The 20,935-nt window shown below is 38.9% G+C and overlaps 1 pseudogene; it reads left to right on the top strand.

Annotated features, from left to right (window-relative positions):
• Nucleotides 1-7,303: 7,303 nt before the first annotated feature.
• LOC141543839 (RNA polymerase II elongation factor ELL2 pseudogene) lies at nt 7,304-19,357 on the top strand (annotated as a pseudogene).
• The last annotated feature ends 1,578 nt before the right edge of the window (nt 19,358-20,935 follow it).

The raw sequence follows: 20,935 nt of genomic DNA, 5'->3' as shown, positions 1-20,935 counted from the left end.
TAGTGGGATATGAAATGAAAGAATGTCAAGCAAAAAATGGGCCTCGTTCAATTTCTGCAGAAGTATTTTATATCTACAACATAGTTCAATTAGCCTTAAACTATCAAGCAAGTTGTAGGAGAAGGAAAAGTTTTAAAAATGAACAGAGGAGGAAGTGTGAGGAAAAAAGGAAAGATCAAGATCTTGCCCTAGAGCAAGAAGATTTAAATGAGGAATTATGGTATGATTCTCTTGAAGAAGCTTCAACTCTGCCTAGAGAACAGATTATTGACAGGCCCACATCAACCCCACCTTCAGAGGTGGAGGAAGAAGGAGGGGAAGAGGCAGAAACACAAACAGAATTGCCTGTGAAGCAGCCTAAGCCTATGACAAGATTAGAAAAAGCATTGGTTAAAGCTAAGAGAGAAGGACAGGATATAAGTGATTTTATACATGCATATCCTGTGATTGAAAATACTGACTCTGTAGGTAAAAAAAGGAGAAGATATGCACCTTTAGATTTGAATAAAATTAAGGATTTGAAAAAAGGTTGTACCCTTTATGGGGCTACATCAGCTTATGTCAAAATGTTACTAGATGGTTTGTCTTATGAAGTCCTAACCCCGAATGATTGGAAATCCATAGCAAGGACATGTCTGGAACCTGGAGAAAATTTATTATGGCTTGCAGAATTTCATGAATTATGTAAAATTCAAGTCAGATGCAAATTGGAAATAGGAGTTAACACACAATTCACTTTTGAGCACTTGGCTGGTGAAGGTCGATATGGAGAGAATTCAGAACAGACTGATTATACCATGACAATATATTAACAAATTGCTAAGGCTGCAATAAAAGCTTGGGGTGTCCTCCCTGGACAGAAAGATCGCGGAGAAGCTTTCACTAAAATACAGCAAGGTCCCAATGAACCTTTTGCAGATTTTGTGGGACGTTTGCAAACTGCTGTCAAAAGAACTATTGGAGAAAATGCAGCTACAGAAATAATGACCAGACATCTGGCTAAGGAAAATGCCAATGAGATTTGCAAAAGAATTATATGGGGATTAGACAAAGATGCTCCTTTAGAGGAGATCATAAGACGCTGTGCTACAGTTGGAACAAATGCTTTTTACACCCGGACAATGATGAATGTGGAAAGACAGGGTCCCTCCTGGCAAGGGACTTCTAGAGAAACTCAGCGATGTTTTCAATGTGGAAAAATTGGACATCTAAGAGCTCAGTGTAGGTATGGAGATACAGTGAGAAGACAGGGTGAGAGAAGACCTAAAACCCCATGTCCAAAATGCAACAGAGGACTCCATTGGGCATCAGAGTGTAGAATAATTCAGGGAAATGGGATGAGGGGCCCAAGTCCAGGGCCCCAGGCAAAAAAGACTTGGGGCATGATGGCAGCTGATGTTACACCCAAAGAACCTTTAGAAGGCCAGGACTCTGATTTAATCAACCAGCAGAAAAGTAATCACATGGCAGAAAGGGATTACCCAATCAGTCAGCCAAAAGGCAATCAGATTGCAAAAATGGATTACACTTGGGGAGAATACAGGCCTTTTAAACCAACAGGGCTGTGTCCAGTGCAAACAATCCCAATATAATTGCCAGATGATGAGAAGAGATTTAGAAAGTGGTAAATGGAAGGGACCAGATAGGTTAACTGCCTGGGGGAGAGGGTTTGCTTGTATTTCTTCAGCAGGAGAAGGAATCAGATGGGTGCCAACGAGTCATATTCGCCTTGTCCATCAGAGAGAGACAGAAAAAGAGAAAGACCTCAAAATAAAGGAGAAGATCTAAGAAACATCTGACACTGAAAGAGCATGGATAATAAGAAGACTGTTAAAGAACTTTAAAACCATCAGGAATCATTGGACTTCCTCACACAAGATGAGACTAATGGACAATGGACTTATGGACATTTATAAATTTTCAATTTATGATTATTTGATTATGTTATATACTTCTAGCATGTGTTATGTTACTATGTGCTTATGTAATTTATGTAATTATCTGTAATACTTCCCATATTGATGGATTTATGTTTCAAGGTCATTTATGTAATTATCTGTAATATTTCCCATATTGATGGATTTATGTTTCAAGGTCATGACTGTCCTATGTTCTAAATCAAAAGAAAGGGGGAGATGTTAGGATTACTAGGTGAGAACTCAGGTTGTCTGGACAGTGACAAGGTGAGAATTCAGGTTGTCTGGACAATTACAAGGTGAGAACTCAGGATGACTTGATAGAAGAAGCAAGCTCATTGGCTGAAGTGGTTCTTCCCAGAAGCCCTTGCATTATCCCACGCCCATTCTCTGGGAGGATAAAAGAGACAACATTGGGCCCAGAGAGCAGATTGGCCTGGAGAAGGATAAGAGCTGGAGGAGATTCAAGAAGAAGACTCTGCACTACATCTGGCTTGACGCAGCTCTCTGCAGGAAGGGAAGTCGGCTCTCTGCAGGAAGGGAAGTCACTTCTCTGGACAAGAGTTAACAGCAACTGCCTGGAGACAACGGTTCACTACAGGAAGAAGAATCTGTCCAAAAGATTTGAGTAGACACAGCAGATCTCTTCCCAGAGAGCAATCGGCAGCTTCTGGAGACAACAGCTCGCTACAATTGGCGTCCAAACGTGGGGCAAGGACTTTTGCTTATCCTGACAAGAGGAGCTAGACCAGACCTTCGCATAGCATAATGGCTCCTACCCTCAAGGAACTTGCATAAAAAGGAGAAATAAGCCTGAATAGGACAATTTGTTGGGAATATGGTGAAGAGAATTCCTATTTTCCTACAATATGACTTAATGCCCTAAAAGAACCCTTGTACTGAGATCTGGGGATTTTGTAAAGTTCAGATCATCTTATATATATTTGACAGGTAGACATCACCCTTTAATTCCATGTGTATATACAAAGGAAATATTTGTGTGCTGAGATTTGGCAACCCAAACTGAACTGAACTGAATTGACATTTAGAAGTCTTCTAGCATCACAAAGTTGGCTAAGACAGCAGGGAACTGGAACAGCAAACAGAAGTAAACCAAACTGCCTCTTTATTGGGACTCCAATCTGAGCTAGCGAACTGCCTTTTCTGTTCAGTTAGGGCCTAGTCTGATATCTGTCTTGTAAGAAACATTTATTCAGTCATGGAATTGGGGGGAAAATCTCATTGCAGTGTCTGAACCTAGACCTTTGTGATCAGGAAACTAGATTATTAAGCCTAGACCTTAACTGGGAGCTCCAGTTATGTTGAGCAGAGAACTGGTCAGACCACAGATTTATGCAAGGACTTTTTTCATGTGTTCATTTTCATCAACCCCTATGTCTTATCTGAAAACTGGACTCATACTGCTTAGTCAGTTATCATTTCCGTGTTTGTTGACTGTTCACAGACACTTGGAAGGGACATCTCTTTTTCTGATTTCAGGGAATTGTATTTGTTAAGTATCCCCCTCCTAATTATGAACACCCTTAATTTTTACTCCTATTAGGAATCTGATTGCCTCATTTTATATCCTGGTAAACTGTTTTTTTAATTGATCTTCTTGGATTAATTGTTTTTAATCTGTCTCATTTTGTATTCAGGATCTTTGGGATGACTGTGTTGTCCACTGACCTATTTATCATGTCTAACTTTTTTTTTCCTAATAAACCATACAGCTTTGCTTGTTCCCTCAGCTATTTAATTAGCTATCATAGACAGTTAAAATTTTCCAGGTGTGGCCAACAATTACAACAATCCCTTCCTTTGAAGCACATAAAAAATCTTGCCAAAAAATGTTTTTATAATAGCAAAGAAGTAGAAATTGAGGGGATGCCCTTTAGTTGGGGAATGGCTGAACAAGTTGTAGTATAGGGTTGTGATAGAGGACTATAGTGCTAGAAGAAATGACAAACAGAATAGTTTTCCGAAAAATTTGGTAAGACTTCTATGACCTGATAAAAAGTGAAATGAGTAGAATCAAGAGATCATTGTACAGAGTAACAGAAATATTATACTTAAAGTTCGACTGGAAAAGATTTAGGTATTCTTTTAAAAACTGTTTTTGTTCATTTTGTAACATTCATTTTTTTAAATTTAATTTTTATTTTATTTTATAATTATAACTTTTTTTTTGACAGTACATATGCATGGGTAATTTTTTATAACATTATCCCTTGCACTTACTTCTGTTCAGATTTTTTCGCTTCTTCCCCCAACACCCTCCCCCAGATGGCAGGCAGTGTCATACATGTTAAATATATTACAATATATTCTAGATACAATATATGTGTGTAGAACAAAATTTCTTGTTGCACAGGAAGAATTGGATTCAGAAGGTAAAAATAACAGTTTACACTCATTTCCCAGTGTTCCTTTTCTGGATGTAGCTGATTCTGTCCATCATTAATCAATTGGAATTGGATTAGCTCTTCTCTATGTTGAAGATATCCACTTCCATCAGAATACATCCTCATACAGAATCATTGTTGAAGTGTATAATGATCTTCTGCTCGTTTCACTCAGTATCACTTGATGTAAGTCTCTCCAAGCCTCTCTGTATTTCTCCTGTTGGTCATTTCTTACAGAACAATAATATTCCATAACATTCATATGCCATAATTTGCCCAACCATTCTCCAATTGATGGACATCCATTCATCTTCCAGGTTCTAGCACTATGAAAAGGGCTGCCACAAACATTTTAGCACATACAGGTCCCTTTCCCTTCTTTAGTATTTCCTTGGGATATAAGCCCAGTAGTAGTATGGCTGGGTCAAAGGGTATGCACATTTTGATAACTTTTTGGGCATAATTCCAGATTGCTCTCCAGAATGGTTAGATTCTTTCACAACTCCACCAACAATGCATCAGTGTCCCAATTTTCCCACAGCCCCTCCACCATTCATCATTATTTGTTCCTGTCATCTTAGCCAATCTGACAGGTGTGTAATGATATCTCAGAGTTGTCTTAATTTGCATTTCTCTGATCAATAGTGATTTGGAACACTCTTTCATATGAGTGGAAATAGTTTTAATTTCATCATCTGAAAATTGTCTGTTCATATCCTTTGACCATTTATCAACTGGAGAATGGCTTGATTTCTTATAAATTAAAGTCAATTTTCTGCATATTTTGGAGATGAGGCCTTTATCAGAACCTTTAACTGTAAAAATGTTTTCCCAATTTGTAACATTTATTTTTTTTAAAAAATTGAGTCCTAAATTCTCTTCCTCTTTCTAAACCTCCCCCACCCATTGTGTTATCAATTAGATATGTAAGGTCATGGAATACTTATTGACTATATTGCCTCCCTCCCCCAAAATAGGCAAGAATAATAATGAAGTAAAAATAAACATACTTTAATCTGCACTCAGAGGTCATTGATTTTCTCTCGATGTGGATAACTTTTTCATCATGGGATCTTCATAATCATCTTTGATCATTGGATTGATCAGAGATCAATAATAAAATAATGTAAAAAAAAAAAAAAAGATTATCTAAGTCTTTCATGGTTAACCATTCTTGCAGTAATACTTACTATGTACAATGGTCTCCAGGTCCTAATTCACTTCATTTTTCATCACTTCATATCAGAGTGATTAATACTATGAGCCTTTATTTCCTATCTTTCCTATTAGGTCCCTTACTAGGTGGTAAGCCAGTACCTAACAATTCTCTAGCTCAGAGTTCACACCTTTAAAGGAGTTTACACTTTCAGACTTCTGAAAGGAGTTGACACCTTTGCAAGACCTTGCTCATTGGTCTGTAAGCCCATGCTCTGGGAGGATTTAAGGAGGCAGGATTCATGAGAAAGGGAATTCCAGATTCTGCTGTGGAGCTGACTGGGGACGCTTGGACAAGAGCAGATCCACAAGAACTGAAGGAAAAGCAGAGAAATATCCTCCTCCCAGTGAAGGATTATAATTGAGAGCAGACAGGACACTCCATTTTGGCGCCCAACTAGGGGAGCTGTGGTGTGGCTACAGGAGCCGGAGCAGCTGCACCCCAGTACAGGCAGTAGCAGTAGCGGCGGTGGCAGCGGCAGCCACTGGGGAGTTTAAGATGGAGGCAGTGGGGCCGACAGTGGCGGCTCTGCGGGAGCAGCGGCGCTACCGCTTATCTTGCGGGAGCCTGGGCCAGGACAATCTCACCGTGGTGCACGTGAAGGTCACGGACACGGCGATCTGGGCGCTGGAGACCTACCAGAGCCACAAGCATGGAACTCCTTCCAGACCTTCCATTCAGTTCCAGGGATTCAAGGGGCTGCTCAGAATTCCCAAAAAGGATCGTCCAAAGGAAGTGCAGAACTTTAGCTTCTCCCTGTCCACCCCTGGCAAAGATCACCCTCAGGAAAGCTTTGAGTGCATCCGCCAAACTGTCTCCACTTCTGGGGCCTCACAGCTCAACTGCCTGGGAGTTATTCAAGATCAAGTTACAGTCAGGGCAACAAAGGACTCCTTTCCTCTCAAGTGTCAAGAGAAGGCAGGAGGCAGGCAGAAGAGGAATCCCGGAACCCAGGTACAAACGTTAGCAAAGCCGGCAGACCAATTGGAGGAAGAAGAGAAGAAATTGGGAAAGCGCCTCCAGCTGGGCCACAGGCAGCCCCCGAGAGAAAAAGGGCAGCTCCTATTGAGCCTGCACCTACCGTCTGGAAGACCCAGCTGAAGGACAGTGTTTCTCGGAGGCCCTACAGGGACAGGGTGATTCACCTCCTGGCGCTGAAGACTTACAAGAAACCAGAACTCTTGGCTCGATTACAGAGAGATGGCGTTTATCAAAAAGACAAGGACTCCCTCGGAGCCATCCTTCAACAGGTGGCCAAGCTGAATCCCAAGGACCTCTCTTATTCCTTAAAGGATTCTGTATTTCAAGAGCTCCAAAAAGATTGGCCGGGATACAATGAGACAGAGAGAGAGTCCCTGGAGTTAGTGCTATCTAGAAAATTGAATCCATCTCCTCAGAATGACTCCAGCACCAGCGCTTCAGAAGCTCCTCAACGTTCTAGGAAAGATGCTGCGCATTCTGTTTCTCAGAAACGCCTCTTGGATTCAGATTTCATAGATCCTTTAAGGAATAAAAAACCTCGGATATCTCACCTGATAAATAGAGCTCATCCAACATGGAACGGTCTTTTGAATTCCACCCCTCAAAAAACTGCTGGGGCTCCACCACCACCACCACCACCTCCTGCTCCTCTTGCAGCTGCTGCCAGCTCAACTCCACCACCTCTTCCTTCAACCCACCTTCCAGTTTCAAATCTACCTCAGACTGCAAAGTCTAACTCCAATTCCCCTAGTACTCCAGAAAGCAGGGGGACTCAAGATCTACCTATGGACAGCTGTAGTCCAAATGGTAGCATCTTTGAGCGCCAGCAGGACAAAGATACCTCTAGGACTTCTTTGGAAATCCCACCCCCTGATTCAATCCTGTCGAAGGGTCCAAAGCCCATGGAAGACAAGCATTCAATGGCACATAAAAAATCTAAAACAAAATCTAAAAAACATAAGGAAAAGGACCCAATTCTAAAACAGCCCATTGAGGAAAAGGGGAAAGACCTTAAGACGAAAGAGAAAATTGCCAAGCTAAATAGCTCTAGTCTGGATTCAAATGATGGAGTTAAAGAGGTTGACCCCACCTCCACTAACCCTTCATCAACTATTGAACTACCAGATTACTTAATAAAATATATTACTGTTGTCTCCCATGAGCAACGCCAGAATTATACAGATGACTTCAATGCAGAGTATGATGAGTATAGAACTTTGCATGCCAGAATGGAGACTGTGGCCACAAGGTTTAGGAAACTTGATGCAAAACGTCAGCGTCTTTCTCCAGGCTCCAAAGAGTATCAGACCGTTAATGAAGAAGTCTTAGAAGAATATCAAAGGATCAATCAGGCTAGTCCCAATTACCATGAACAAAAATCCAGATGTAAATATCTTCATAACAAGTTGGCTCACATCAAAAGACTAATAGGTGAATTTGACCAACAGCACTCCACCACTGCTTAGACCAGAAGACGTGAATAAACTTAAATTTATTCATTTAAAAATCCAAATGAGTTGCTCTAAGATTCTAAAAAGTTGAAACTTTGTCATTTGAAAGTTTCAGTATTAGCAAACTTTATGTTCCTTTTTTTTTTTTTTTAATTTTGCTTCCCTGCATATTTGAAGCTGCTTTTTCTGATCCCTTTCCTCTTCCCCTCAAGATGTTAGTTTGTCTGTGGGAAATCACTTTTAGATATTGGGGGTCCAGTGTCTATACTTAAAGCTTCTGCCCATTTTGAAAGAAATAACAATGTAGCAAGTTCAAATGCTTTTGGACAAATATAAGACTGTTTTTTCACCTTTATTAGAAAACTCTTTGCCTTACTTGGTAGAAAGTTTAGAAATTGATGGAGAAGGAAACAGATGGGTGGCAACAAGCACCTTGAGACAAACAGAAAAAGAGAAAAATCTCAAAACAAAGCACAAGATTTGACAATGAAAGAGCATGGCTGATAAGGAGACTGCTAAAGAACTTTGAAACCAGCAGGGATCATTGGATTCCTAGAGGTGCAAAATTGTTGATGAGACTTGCAGGATTTCCAAGTTTGCAGGAATTATTGAATTCCTGGCACATGAACTAATGGACAATGGATTTCTGTTGAACTATTTCTAGGACTTATGGACATGGATAAATTCTCAGTTTATCTTTATTTGATCATATTATTTGTTATTTCACTTCTAGCATGTGTTATGATACTATGTATCTCTTTGTACCTCTTGCTGTTGGATTTTGTTGGTGATGCAAAAACAAAATGCTGAGGATTTATGTGGATTTATTTTGTATCCAATAACTTTGCTAAAGTTGTGGGTTATTTCTAATAACTTTTTCTTAGAATCTCTGGGGTTATCTAAGTATACTATCATATCATCTGCAAAGAGTGATAGTTTGATTTCTTCATTATCTACTTGTATTCCTTTAATCTCTTTTTTGACTCTTATTGCCCAGGCTAGCATTTCTAACATAATATTGGTGATATTGGGCAAACTTGTTCCACTCCTGATCTTACTGGGAAAGGTTCCAGTTTATCCCCATTACATGTGATAGTTACTCACAGTTTTAAATATATGCTCCTGACTAGTTTAAGGAATAATCCATTTATTCCTATACTCTCAAGTGTTTTTAGTGGGAATGGATGTTCTATTTTATCAAATGCTTTTTCTGCATCTATTGAGATGATCATATGGTTTTTGTTAATTTGATCATTAATGGGGTCAATTATACTAATAGTTTCCCTAATATTAACCCATCCCTGCATTCATGGTATAAATCCTACTTGATCATAGTATATTATTCTGGGGATTATTTTCTGAAGTTTTCTTGCTAATATCTTTTTTAAGATTTTAGCATCAATATTCATTAAGGAGATTGATCTATAGTTTTCTTTTTTTATTAATTTTATAATTATAATGTTTTGATAATTCATATGCATGGGTACATTTTATAACATTATCCCTTGTATTCATTTTTCCAAATGTTCCCCTCCCTCCTTCTACCCCCTTCCCTAGATGGCAGGCAATCCCATACATGTTAAATGTGTTACAGCATATCCTAGATGCAATATATGTGTGTAAAATCACATTGCTTGTTGAATGATACAAATTGGATTCCAAAAGGGATAAGTAACCTGGGTAGAAAAACAATAGTGTAAACAGTTTACACTCAATTCCCAGTGTTCCTTCTCTGGGTGTACCTGTTTCCGTCCATCACTGATCACTGGGAACTTAATTAGATCTTCTCTTTGTTGAAGATATCCACTTCAATCAGAATATATCTCCATGCAGTATGGTTGTTGAAGTGTATAGCGATCCACCTGTCAGATTGGCTAAGATGTCAGGAACAAATAATGATGAATGTTGGAGGGGATGTGGGAAAACTGGGACACTAATGCATTGTTGGTGGAGTTGTGAAAGAATCCAGCCATTCTGCAGAGCAATTTGGAACTATGCCCAAAAAGTTATCAAACTGTGCATACCCTTTGATCCAGCAGTGCTACTACTGGGCTCATATACCAAAGAAATAAGACAGATGAGAAAGGGACTTGTATGAGTCAAAAAGTTTTTGGCAGCCCTTTTTGTAGTGTCTAGAAACTGGAAAATGAATGGATGCCCATCAATTGGAGAATGGTTGGGTAAATTATGGTATATGAATGTTATGAAATATTATTGCTCTGTAAGAAATGACCAGCAGGATGAATACAGAGAGGTTTGCAGAGACTTACATGAACTAATGCTGAGTGAAATGAGCAGAACTAGAAGATCACTATACACTTCAACAACAATACTGTATGAAGATATATTGTGATGGAAGTTGATATCTTCAACATAAAGAAGATCCAACTTACTTCCAGTTGATCAATGATGGACAGAAACACTACACCAAGAGAAGTAACACTGGGAATTTAATGTGAATGGTTAGCACTACTGACTTTATACCCAGTTTACTTATACCTTTGAAATCCAATTCTTAACATGCAACAATAAAAGTGGATTTACACACATATGTTGTATCTAGGTTATATTGTAACACATTTAATATGTATAGGATTGCCTGTCATCTAAGGGAGGGAATAGAAGGAGGGAGGGGAAATTTTGGAAAAATGAAAACAAAGGAAATTGTTATAAAAAATTACTCATGCATATGTACAGTCACAAATTTTTTAAATTATACAATTAATAAAATAAAATAAAATAAAATATTTCTGCTACACTAAAAAAAAAAGAAGTGTATAGTGATCTCCTGCTTCTGCTCATTTCACTCAGCATCAGTTCATGTAAGTCTCTCCAAGCCTCTCTATATTCATCCTGCTGGTCATTTCTTACAGAGACATAATATTCCATAACATTCATATACCATAATTTACCCAACTATTTTCTAATTGATGGGCATCCATTCATTTTCCAGCTTATAGCCACTACAAAAAGAGCTGACACAATCATTTTGGCACATACAGATCCCTTTCCCTTGTTTAGTTTTAATTTGTGATATAAACCCAGTAGAAGCACTGCTAGATCAAAGGGTATGCAAAGTTTGATAACTTTTTGGACATAGTTCCAAATTACTCTCTAGAATGGCTAGATTCTTTCACAATACCACCAACAATGTGTCAGTGTGCCAGTTTTCCCTTATCCCCTCCAACATTCATCATTATTTTTTCCCGTTATCTTAGCCAATCTAACAGGAGTGCAGTGGTATCTCAGAGTTGTCTTAATTTGCTCAGTTGTCTCTGATCAGTAGTGATTGGGAATACTCTTTCATATGAGTGTAAATAGTTTCAGTTTCATTATCTGAAAATTGTTTGTTCATATCCTTTGACCATTGATCAGTTGGAGAATGGTTGGATTTCTTATAAATTAGATTCAGATCTCTATATATTTTGGAAATGAGGCCTTTATCAGAACCTTTAACTGTAAACATATTTTACCAATTTGTTACTTCCCTTCTAATCTTGTTTGCATTAGTTTTGTTTGTACAAAAGCTTTTTAATTTGATGCAATCAAAATCTTCTAATAATGATCTCTAGTTCTCCTTTGGTCATAAATTCCTTCCTCCTCCACAAGTCTGAGAGGTAAACTACAATGTTCCTCCAATCTATTTATGATCTAATTCTTTAAATCTAAATATGGACCCATTTTGATCTTATCTGGTATATGGTGTTAAGTGCAGGTCCATATCTAATTTCTGCCATACTAATTTCCAGTTTTCCCAACAGATTTTTCACATAATGAATTCTTATTCCAAAATTTTGGTATCTTTGGGTTTGTCGAACACTAGAGTGTTATAGTTGGACGCTATTTTGTCCTGTGGACGTAACCTATTCCACTGATCAACTAGTCTGTTTCTTAGCCAATACCAATTGATTTTGGTGATTGCTGCTTTATAATGTAGATTTAGATGAGGTACAGCTAGACCACCTTCATCTGATTTTTTTTTTCATTAATTCCCTTGAAATTCTTGACCTTTTGTTCTTCCATAGGAATTTTGTTGTTATTTTTTCTAGGTCATTAAACTAGTTTCTTGGGAGTCTGATTGGTATAGCACTAAATAAATTGATTAGTTTAGGGATTCTAGTCATCTTTATTATATTTGCTGTGTCTAACCAAGAGCACTTAATCTCTTTCCAATTATTTAAATCTGAATTTATTTTTATGGCAAGTGTTTTGTAATTTTGCTCATGTCATTCCCGGCTTTTCTTTGGTTAATGGATTCCCAAATATTTATACTCTTGACAGTTGGTATACCATCATATCATCTGCAAAGAGTGATAGTTTAATTTTTTCATTACCTACTCTTATTGCTTAAAAATGCAGAACCCTTCATGAATTTGCGTGTCATCCTGCTGAAGCAAGCACGGTCTCTAGCTTTCTTTCTCAGTTTCCAATCTACATGGTTTAGGTATCAGTACCATGCCTGTGTCAGAAAATGGATTTGGTAGGACTCCTTCATCTCCTTTTTTTTCAAATAGTTTATATCACATTGGGGCTAATTGTTCTTTAAATGTTTGGTAGAATTCACATGTAAATCCATCTGGTTCTGGGGATTTTTTCTTAGGGAGTTGATTCATAGCTTGTTCTATTTTTTTTTTTTTTTCTGAAATGGGATTATTTAAGCAATTTACTTCCTCCTCTGTTCATCTGGGAAGCCTATATTTTTGGAGATAGTCATCCATTTCACTTAAGTTTTCAAATTTATTGGCATAAAATTGGGCAAAGTAACTCATTATTGCTCTAATTTCCTCTTCATTGGTGGAAAGATCCCCCTTTTCATTTTTAAGACTAACAATTTGATTTTCCTCTTTCCTTTTTCTGATCAGATTGACGAAAGGTTTATATATTTTATTGGCTTTTCCATAAAACCAACTCAGGGAGAAAGAAAATATGGAGGAAACAGTGAAAAGAAGCCCACTGTGGGATGGCAATTCAGCTAAAATCCCACCACCTTCTACAGGAAACATTTCTCAATCTCTCTTAATTCTGATACTTTCCATTCTTATCTTGTATTTAACTCAAATGTACATATTAATTGTATATTTCCCCATTAGACTGTTGGGTCTTTGAGGGCAGGGACTGAGTCTTTCCTTTCTTTGCATTCCCAGCACTCCCAGTGTCTGGCATGTAGTAGGTGCTTAATGGCTAACACATGGCCAGAAAATTTGCAATGTCTTGGAAGATCATACCTGAAACACTGCCCACAGCCTTCATCGATATCATTTGGCCATTTTCTACTAGATGTCTTCAAGGAACCATTCTCTTCCATTCCCTTCTGCTTACTGCTGGGCTCTAGGATTTTTAACTTCTTTACTTAGAGAGTGCCCTCCCTCTTGCCTTTAGATAGTAGTATTCAGCTGAAATGCACCAAGGAAAGTAGCTCTTTAAGAGCTTAGACACACAGAGTATTCTTAAAGACCACTGTTAGCTCTCTTATGAAGCAGACTACAACCAGGGGTACTTAGCCAGAAAAATGCTTCCACATTCTTTTCAACTCCATTAATCCTACCTAATGTGACACTCTGGTCCCAGACTCTGGTTTGGCACAGAAAAAACCTCTCCATTCCTTTGAACTACCATGCTGACAGTCACAGCTGAGGGTAATCAGCCCAGAGCTTCAGTTTGCATTTCTGTATTCTTACCAGCCACCACATTGCTAAAGTACTTTACTCATTTTGAAAGCCTAACATCACTATGTCACTATGATTTCCTGTTAACACCAATAACTTTGGGACTTTAACAGATCTGTAATTTCATTTATGTGAATACTGTAAGTCAGGTGCTGAAGTCCTTAAAGAACAATTCAGCACTCTTACTATTCCCATTATTCATTCAACACAGTGGGATTAAACCCAAGTTAACAGCTGGCTAAAGAAGTGAAAACAGTCCCTGACCTCAAGGGGTTGCTATTCTATTGGAAAGGACTTATGTTACTGCATAAGCATATACCTTATAGACAGTGGTCCTCAAACTTTTTAAATAGAGGGCCAGTTCATTGTCCCTCAGATTTGGACGGCCAGACTGTAGTAAAAACAAAAGCTCACACTCTGTCTCCACCCCTCAGCCCATTTGCCATAACCTGGCTGGCCTCATAAACATCCTCAAGGACTGTATCTGGCCCCAGGGCCTTAGTTTGAGAACCCCTGCTATAGTCTGAAGAAGTCAAGAACATTAACAAGTTGGGGGGTACAAGGTGGGGATCACAAAGGGACATCCCACCTTTACTATGCCTTGAGGAAAGCTGACATCCTAAAAGACAGGGGAGCAAGGAGTAAGTTCCAGGCATGGGGGACTGACTGGGTAAAGATATGGAGGCAGGAAATAAATGAGGTAGGAGAGAAGAGGGAAAATATCTTCCTTTACTATTAGTGACTGTTGACAAAGCTACCAGGTTATAGTCAAAGATCACAAACCAGGATCAGACAATGGTGATTCAGAAAACCATATGATCTCAAGTGATCTTAGAGGCCAATGGATCCAACCTCTACTTAAAGCTTTCTATACTTTGATGTTCCTAAAATGGAAATACAGCAATCATAGAAAGAAAGCTTAAATAGTAGATACTTAGGCAGGACTTAGGAGGACCCATTCAAATCCTTTCAGATACTTTTTAGATGATCATCAGAGGAATCACCAAACTGTTCTCAGACTCAGTTTCATCATGTGTAAAATGTTCATAATAATAATGCTTAGCCTCCCAGGTTGTTATGAAGATTAAATGAGAAAACATAAAATAATTTGCATGCCTTATGCACTATATAAGTGCTAGTTAGTGTTAGTATTATTATTATTGGGGGAGTATGTATTAGGATTAGCTATTGCTTAGCCATCTTTTTACAGGACTGTCGGTGGCAGATGGAAGCCCGGAGGGAACAACCCAAAGTTGACTATCCATGAGCCCCATGGGGAAAACATGTATTCATTCAGCAAATATTCAGTGCCCATTGGGTCAGGCACAGTTTTTGGTCCTTATTTTCGTCATTGTTGTTTGTCCTTCTTTCTCAAAGGAGACCATGCCCTCAGGGAGGTGTTGCTATGACATACAAGTTCATTGGATTAAAATGCAGAAGAACTATGCAAGGTCCCCAGAGCCATGTGGGTCCAGTGGCTTTAAACCCATATTCTGGCTGGGCACTTAGGGTAAGGGGAATAGAGAGATTAGCATAATGGCTCCTACCCTCAAGGAACTTGCATGTAATAGGAGACATAAGCCTGAATAGGACAATTTGTTGGGAATATGGTGAAGAGAATTCCTATTTTCATCACAATATGACTTAATGCCCTATAAGAACCCTTGTACTGAGATCTGGGGATTTTGTAAGTTTCAGATCATCTCATATATGTCATTTTTGAAAGGTAGACATCCCCCTTCAATTCAATGTGTATATACGAAGGACATATTTGTGTGCTGAGATTTGGCAACCCAAACTGAACTGAACTGAATTGACATTTAGAAGTCTTCTAGCATCACAAAGTTGGCTAAGACAGCAGGGAACTGGAACAGCAAACAGGAGTAAACCAAACTGCCTCTTTATTGGGACTCCAATCTGAGCTAGCGAACTGCCTTTTCTGTTCAGTTAGGGCCTAGTCTGATATCTGTCTTGTAAGAAACCTTTATTCAGTCATGTAATTGGGGGGAAATCTCATTGCAGTGTCTGAACCAAGACCTGTATGATCAGGAAACTAGATTATTAAGCCTAGACCTTAACTGGGAACTTCAGTTATGTTGAGCAGAGAACTGGTCAGACCATAGATTTATGCAAGGACTTTTTTCATATGTGTTCATCTTCATCAACCCCTATGTCTTATCTGAAAACTGGACTCATACTGCTTAGTCAGTTATCATTTCCGTGTTTGTTGACTGTTCACAGACACTTGGAAGGGACATCTCTTTTTCTGATTTCAGGGAATTGTATTTGTTAAGTATCCCCCTCCTAATTATGTACACCCTTAATTTTTACTCCTATTAGGAATCTGATTGCCTCATTTTATATCCTGGTAAACTGTTTTTTTTAATTGATCTTCTTGGATTAATTGTTTTTAATCTGTCTCATTTTGTATTCAGGATCTTTGGGATGACTGTGTTGTCCACTGACCTATTTATCATGTCTAACTTTTTTTTTCCTAATAAACCATACAGCTTTGCTTATTCCCTCAGCTATTTAATTAGCTATCATAGACAGTTAAAATTTTCCAGGTGTGGCCAACAATTACAACAATCCTTTCCTTTGAAGCACATAAAAAATCTTGCCCAAAAATCTTTTTATAGTAGCAAAAAATTAGAAATTGAGGTGATGCCCTTTAGTTGGGGAATGGCTGAACAAGTTGTAGTATAGGGTTGTGATAGAGGACTATAGTGCTAGAAGAAATGACAAACAGAATAGTTTTCCGAAAAATTTGGTAAGACTTCTATACCTGATAAAAAGTGAAATGAGTAGAATCAAGAGATCATTGTACAAAGTAACAGAAATATTATATTTAAAGTTCGACTGGAAAAGATATAGGTATTCTTTTAAAAACTGTTTTTGTTCATTTTGTAACATTCATTTTTTTTAAAAATTGAGTCCTAAATTCTCTTCCTCTTTCTAAACCTCCCCCACCCATTGTGTTATCAATTAGATATGTAAGGTCATGGAATACTTATTAACTATGTTGCCTCCCTCCCCCAAAATAGGCAAGAATAATAATGAAGTAAAAATAAACATACTTTAATCTGCACTCAGAGGTCATTGATTTTCTCTCGAAGTGGATAACTTTTTTATCATGAGATCTTCATAATCATCTTTGATCATTGGATTGATCAGAGATCAATAATAAAATAATGTAAAAAAAAAAAAAAAGATTATCTAAGTCTTTCATGGTTGACCATTCTTGCAGTAATACTTACTATGTACAATGGTCTCCAGGTCCTAATTCACTTCATTTTTCATCACTTCATATCAGAGTGATTAATACTATTAGCCTTTATTTCCTATCTTTCCTATTAGGTCCCTTACTAGGTGGTAAGCCAGTACCTAACAATTCTCTAGCTCAGAGTTCACACCTTTAAAGGAGTTTACACTTTCAGACTTCTGAAAGGAGTTGACACCTTTGCAAGACCTTGCTCATTGGTCTGTAAGCCCATGCTCTGGGAGGATTTAAGGAGGCAGGATTCATGAGAAAGGGAATTCCAGATTCTGCTGTGGAGCTGACTGGGGACGCTTGGACAAGAGAAGATTCGCAAGAACGGAAGGAAAAGCAGAGAAAAATCCTCCTCCCAGAGAAGGCTTATAATTGAGAGCAGACAGGACACTCCATTTTGGCGCCCAACTAGGGGAGCTGTGGTGTGGCTACAGGAGCCGGAGCAGCTGCACCCCAGTACAGGCAGTAGCAGTAGCGGCGGTGGCAGCGGCAGCCACTGGGGAGTTTAAGATGGAGGCAGTGGGGCCGACGGTGGCGGCTCTGCAGGAGCAGCGGCGCTACGGCTTATCTTGCATGAGCCTGGGCCAGGACAATCTAACCGTGGTGCACGTGAAACTCACGGACACGGCGATCCAGGCGCTGGAGACCTACCAGACCCTCAAGCATGGAACTCCTTCCAGACCTTCCATTCAGTTCCAGGGATTCGAGGGGCTGCTCAGAATTCCCAAAAAGGATCGTCCAAAGGAAGTGCAGAACTTTAGCTTCTACCTGTCCACCCCTGGCAAAGATCACCCTCAGGAAAGCTTTGAGTGCGTCCGCCAAACTGTCTCCACTTCTGGGGCCTCACAGCTCAATTGCCTGGCAGTTATTCAAGATCAAGTTACAGTCAGGGCAACAAAGGACTCCTCTCAAGTGTCAAGAGAAGGCAGGAGGCAGGCAGAAGAGGAATCCCGGAACCCAGGTACAAACGTTAGCAAAGCCGGCAGACCAATTGGAGGAAGAAGAGAAGAAATTGGGAAAGCGCCTCCAGCTGGGCCACAGGCAGCCCCCGAGAGAAAAAGGGCAGCTCCTATTGAGCCTGCACCTACCGTCTGGAAGACCCAGCTGAAGGACAGTGTTTCTCGGAGGCCCTACAGGGACAGGGTGATTCACCTCCTGGCGCTGAAGACTTACAAGAAACCAGAACTCTTGGCTCGATTACAGAGAGATGGCGTTTATCAAAAAGACAAGGACTCCCTCGGAGCCATCCTTCAACAGGTGGCCAAGCTGAATCCCAAGGACCTCTCTTATTCCTTAAAGGATTCTGTATTTCAAGAGCTCCAAAAAGATTGGCCGGGATACAATGAGACAGAGAGAGAGTCCCTGGAGTTAGTGCTATCTAGAAAACTGAATCCATCTCCTCAGAATGACTCCAGCACCAGCGCTTCAGAAGTTCCTCAACGTTCTAGGAAAGATGCTGTGCATTCTGTTTCTCAGAAACGCCTCTTGGATTCAGATTTCATAGATCCTTTAAGGAATAAAAAACCTCGGATATCTCACCTGATAAATAGAGCTCATCCAACATGGAACGGTCTTTTGAATTCCACCCCTCAAAAAACTGCTGGGGCTCCACCACCACCACCACCTCCTGCTCCTCCTGCAGCTGCTGCCAGCTCAACTCCACCACCTCTTCCTTCAACCCACCTTCCAGTTTCAAATCCTCCTCAGACTGCAAAGTCTAACTCCAATTCCCCTAGCACTCCAGAAAGCAGGGGGACTCAAGATCTACCTATGGACAGCTGTAGTCCAAATGGTAGCATCTTTGAGCGCCAGCAGGACAAAGATACCTCTAGGACTTCTTTGGAAATCCCACCCCCTGATTCAATCCTGTCGAAGGGTGCAAAGCCCATGGAAGACAAGCATTCAATGGCACATAAAAAATCTAAAGAAAAATCTAAAAAACATAAGGAAAAGGACCCAATTCAAAAACAGCCCATTGAGGAAAAGGGGAAAGACCTTAAGACGAAAGAGGAAATTGCCAAGCTAAATAGCTCTAGTCTGGATTCAAATGATGGAGTTAAAGAGGTTGACCCCACCTCCACTAACCCTTCATCAACTATTGAACTACCAGATTACTTAATAAAATATATTACTGTTGTCTCCCATGAGCAACGCCAGAATTATACAGATGACTTCAATGCAGAGTATGATGAGTATAGAACTTTGCATGCCAGAATGGAGACTGTGGCCACAAGGTTTAGGAAACTTGATGCAAAACGTCAGCGTCTTTCTCCAGGCTCCAAAGAGTATCAGACTGTTAATGAAGAAGTCTTAGAAGAATATCAAAGGATCAATCAGGCTAGTCCCAATTACCATGAACAAAAATCCAGATGTAAATATCTTCATAACAAGTTGGCTCACATCAAAAGACTAATAGGTGAATTTGACCAACAGCACTCCACCACTGCTTAGACCAGAAGACGTGAATAAACTTAAATTTATTCATTTAAAAATCCAAATGAGTTGCTCTAAGATTCTAAAAAGTTGAAACTTTGTCATTTGAAAGTTTCAGTATTAGCAAACTTTATGTTCCTTTTTTTTTTTTTTTAATTTTGCTTCCCTGCATATTTGAAGCTGCTTTTTCTGGTCCCTTTCCTCTTCCCCTCAAGATGTTAGTTTGTCTGTGGGAAATCACTTTTAGATATTAGGGGTCCAGTGTCTATACTTAAAGCTTCTGCCCATTTTGAAAGAAATAACAATGTAGCAAGTTCAAATGTTTTTGGACAAATATAAGACTGTTTTTTCACCTTTATTAGAAAACTCTTTGCCTTACTTGGTAGAAAGTTTAGAAATTGATGGAGAAGGAAACAGATGGGTGGCAACAAGCACCTTGAGACAAACAGAAAAAGAGAAAAATCTCAAAACAAAGCACAAGATTTGACAATGAAAGAGCATGGCTGATAAGGAGACTGCTAAAGAACTTTGAAACCAGCAGGGATCATTGGATTCCTAGAGGTGCAAAATTGTTGATGAGACTTGCAGGATTTCCAAGTTTGCAGGAATTATCGAATTCCTGGCACATGAACTAATGGACAATGGATTTCTGTTGAACTATTTCTAGGACTTATGGACATGGATAAATTCTCAGTTTATCTTTATTTGATCATATTATTTGTTATATCACTTCTAGCATGTGTTATGATACTATGTATCTCTTTGTACCTCTTGCTGTTGGATTTTGTTGGTGATGCAAAAACAAAATGCTGAGGATTTATGTGCATTTATTTTGTATCCAATAACTTTGCTAAAGTTGTGGGTTATTTCTAATAACTTTTTCTTAGAATTTCTGGGGTTATCTAAGTATACTATCATATCATCTGCAAAGAGTGATAGTTTGATTTCTTCATTACCTACTCGTATTCCTTTAATCTCTTTTTTGACTCTTATTGCCCAGGCTAGCATTTCTAACATAATATTGGTGATATTGGGCAAACTTGTTCCACTCCTGATCTTACTGGGAAAGGTTCCAGTTTATCCCCATTACATGTGATAGTTACTCACAGTTTTAAATATATGCTCCTGACTAGTTTAAGGAATAATCCATTTATTCCTATACTCTCAAGTGTTTTTAGTGGGAATGGATGTTCTATTTTATCAAATGCTTTTTCTGCATCTATTGAGATGATCATATGGTTTTTGTTAATTTGATCATTAATGGGGTCAATTATACTAATAGTTTCCCTAATATTAACCCATCCCTGCATTCATGGTATAAATCCTACTTGATCATAGTATATTATTCTGGGGATTATTTTCTGAAGTTTTCTTGCTAATATCTTTTTTAAGATTTTAGCATCAATATTCATTAAGGAGATTGATCTATAGTTTTCTTTTTTTATTAATTTTATAATTATAATGTTTTGATAATTCATATGCATGGGTACATTTTATAACATTATCCCTTGTATTCATTTTTCCAAATGTTCCCCTCCCTCCTTCTACCCCCTTCCCTAGATGGCAGGCAATCCCATACATGTTAAATGTGTTACA

This window comes from Sminthopsis crassicaudata, chromosome 5 (assembly GCF_048593235.1).
Source record: "Sminthopsis crassicaudata isolate SCR6 chromosome 5, ASM4859323v1, whole genome shotgun sequence".
NCBI classification, from domain to species: Eukaryota; Metazoa; Chordata; class Mammalia; order Dasyuromorphia; family Dasyuridae; genus Sminthopsis; species Sminthopsis crassicaudata.
Note: the sequence above shows the minus strand (reverse complement) of the source record. Positions and strands in the feature narration are given on the sequence as shown.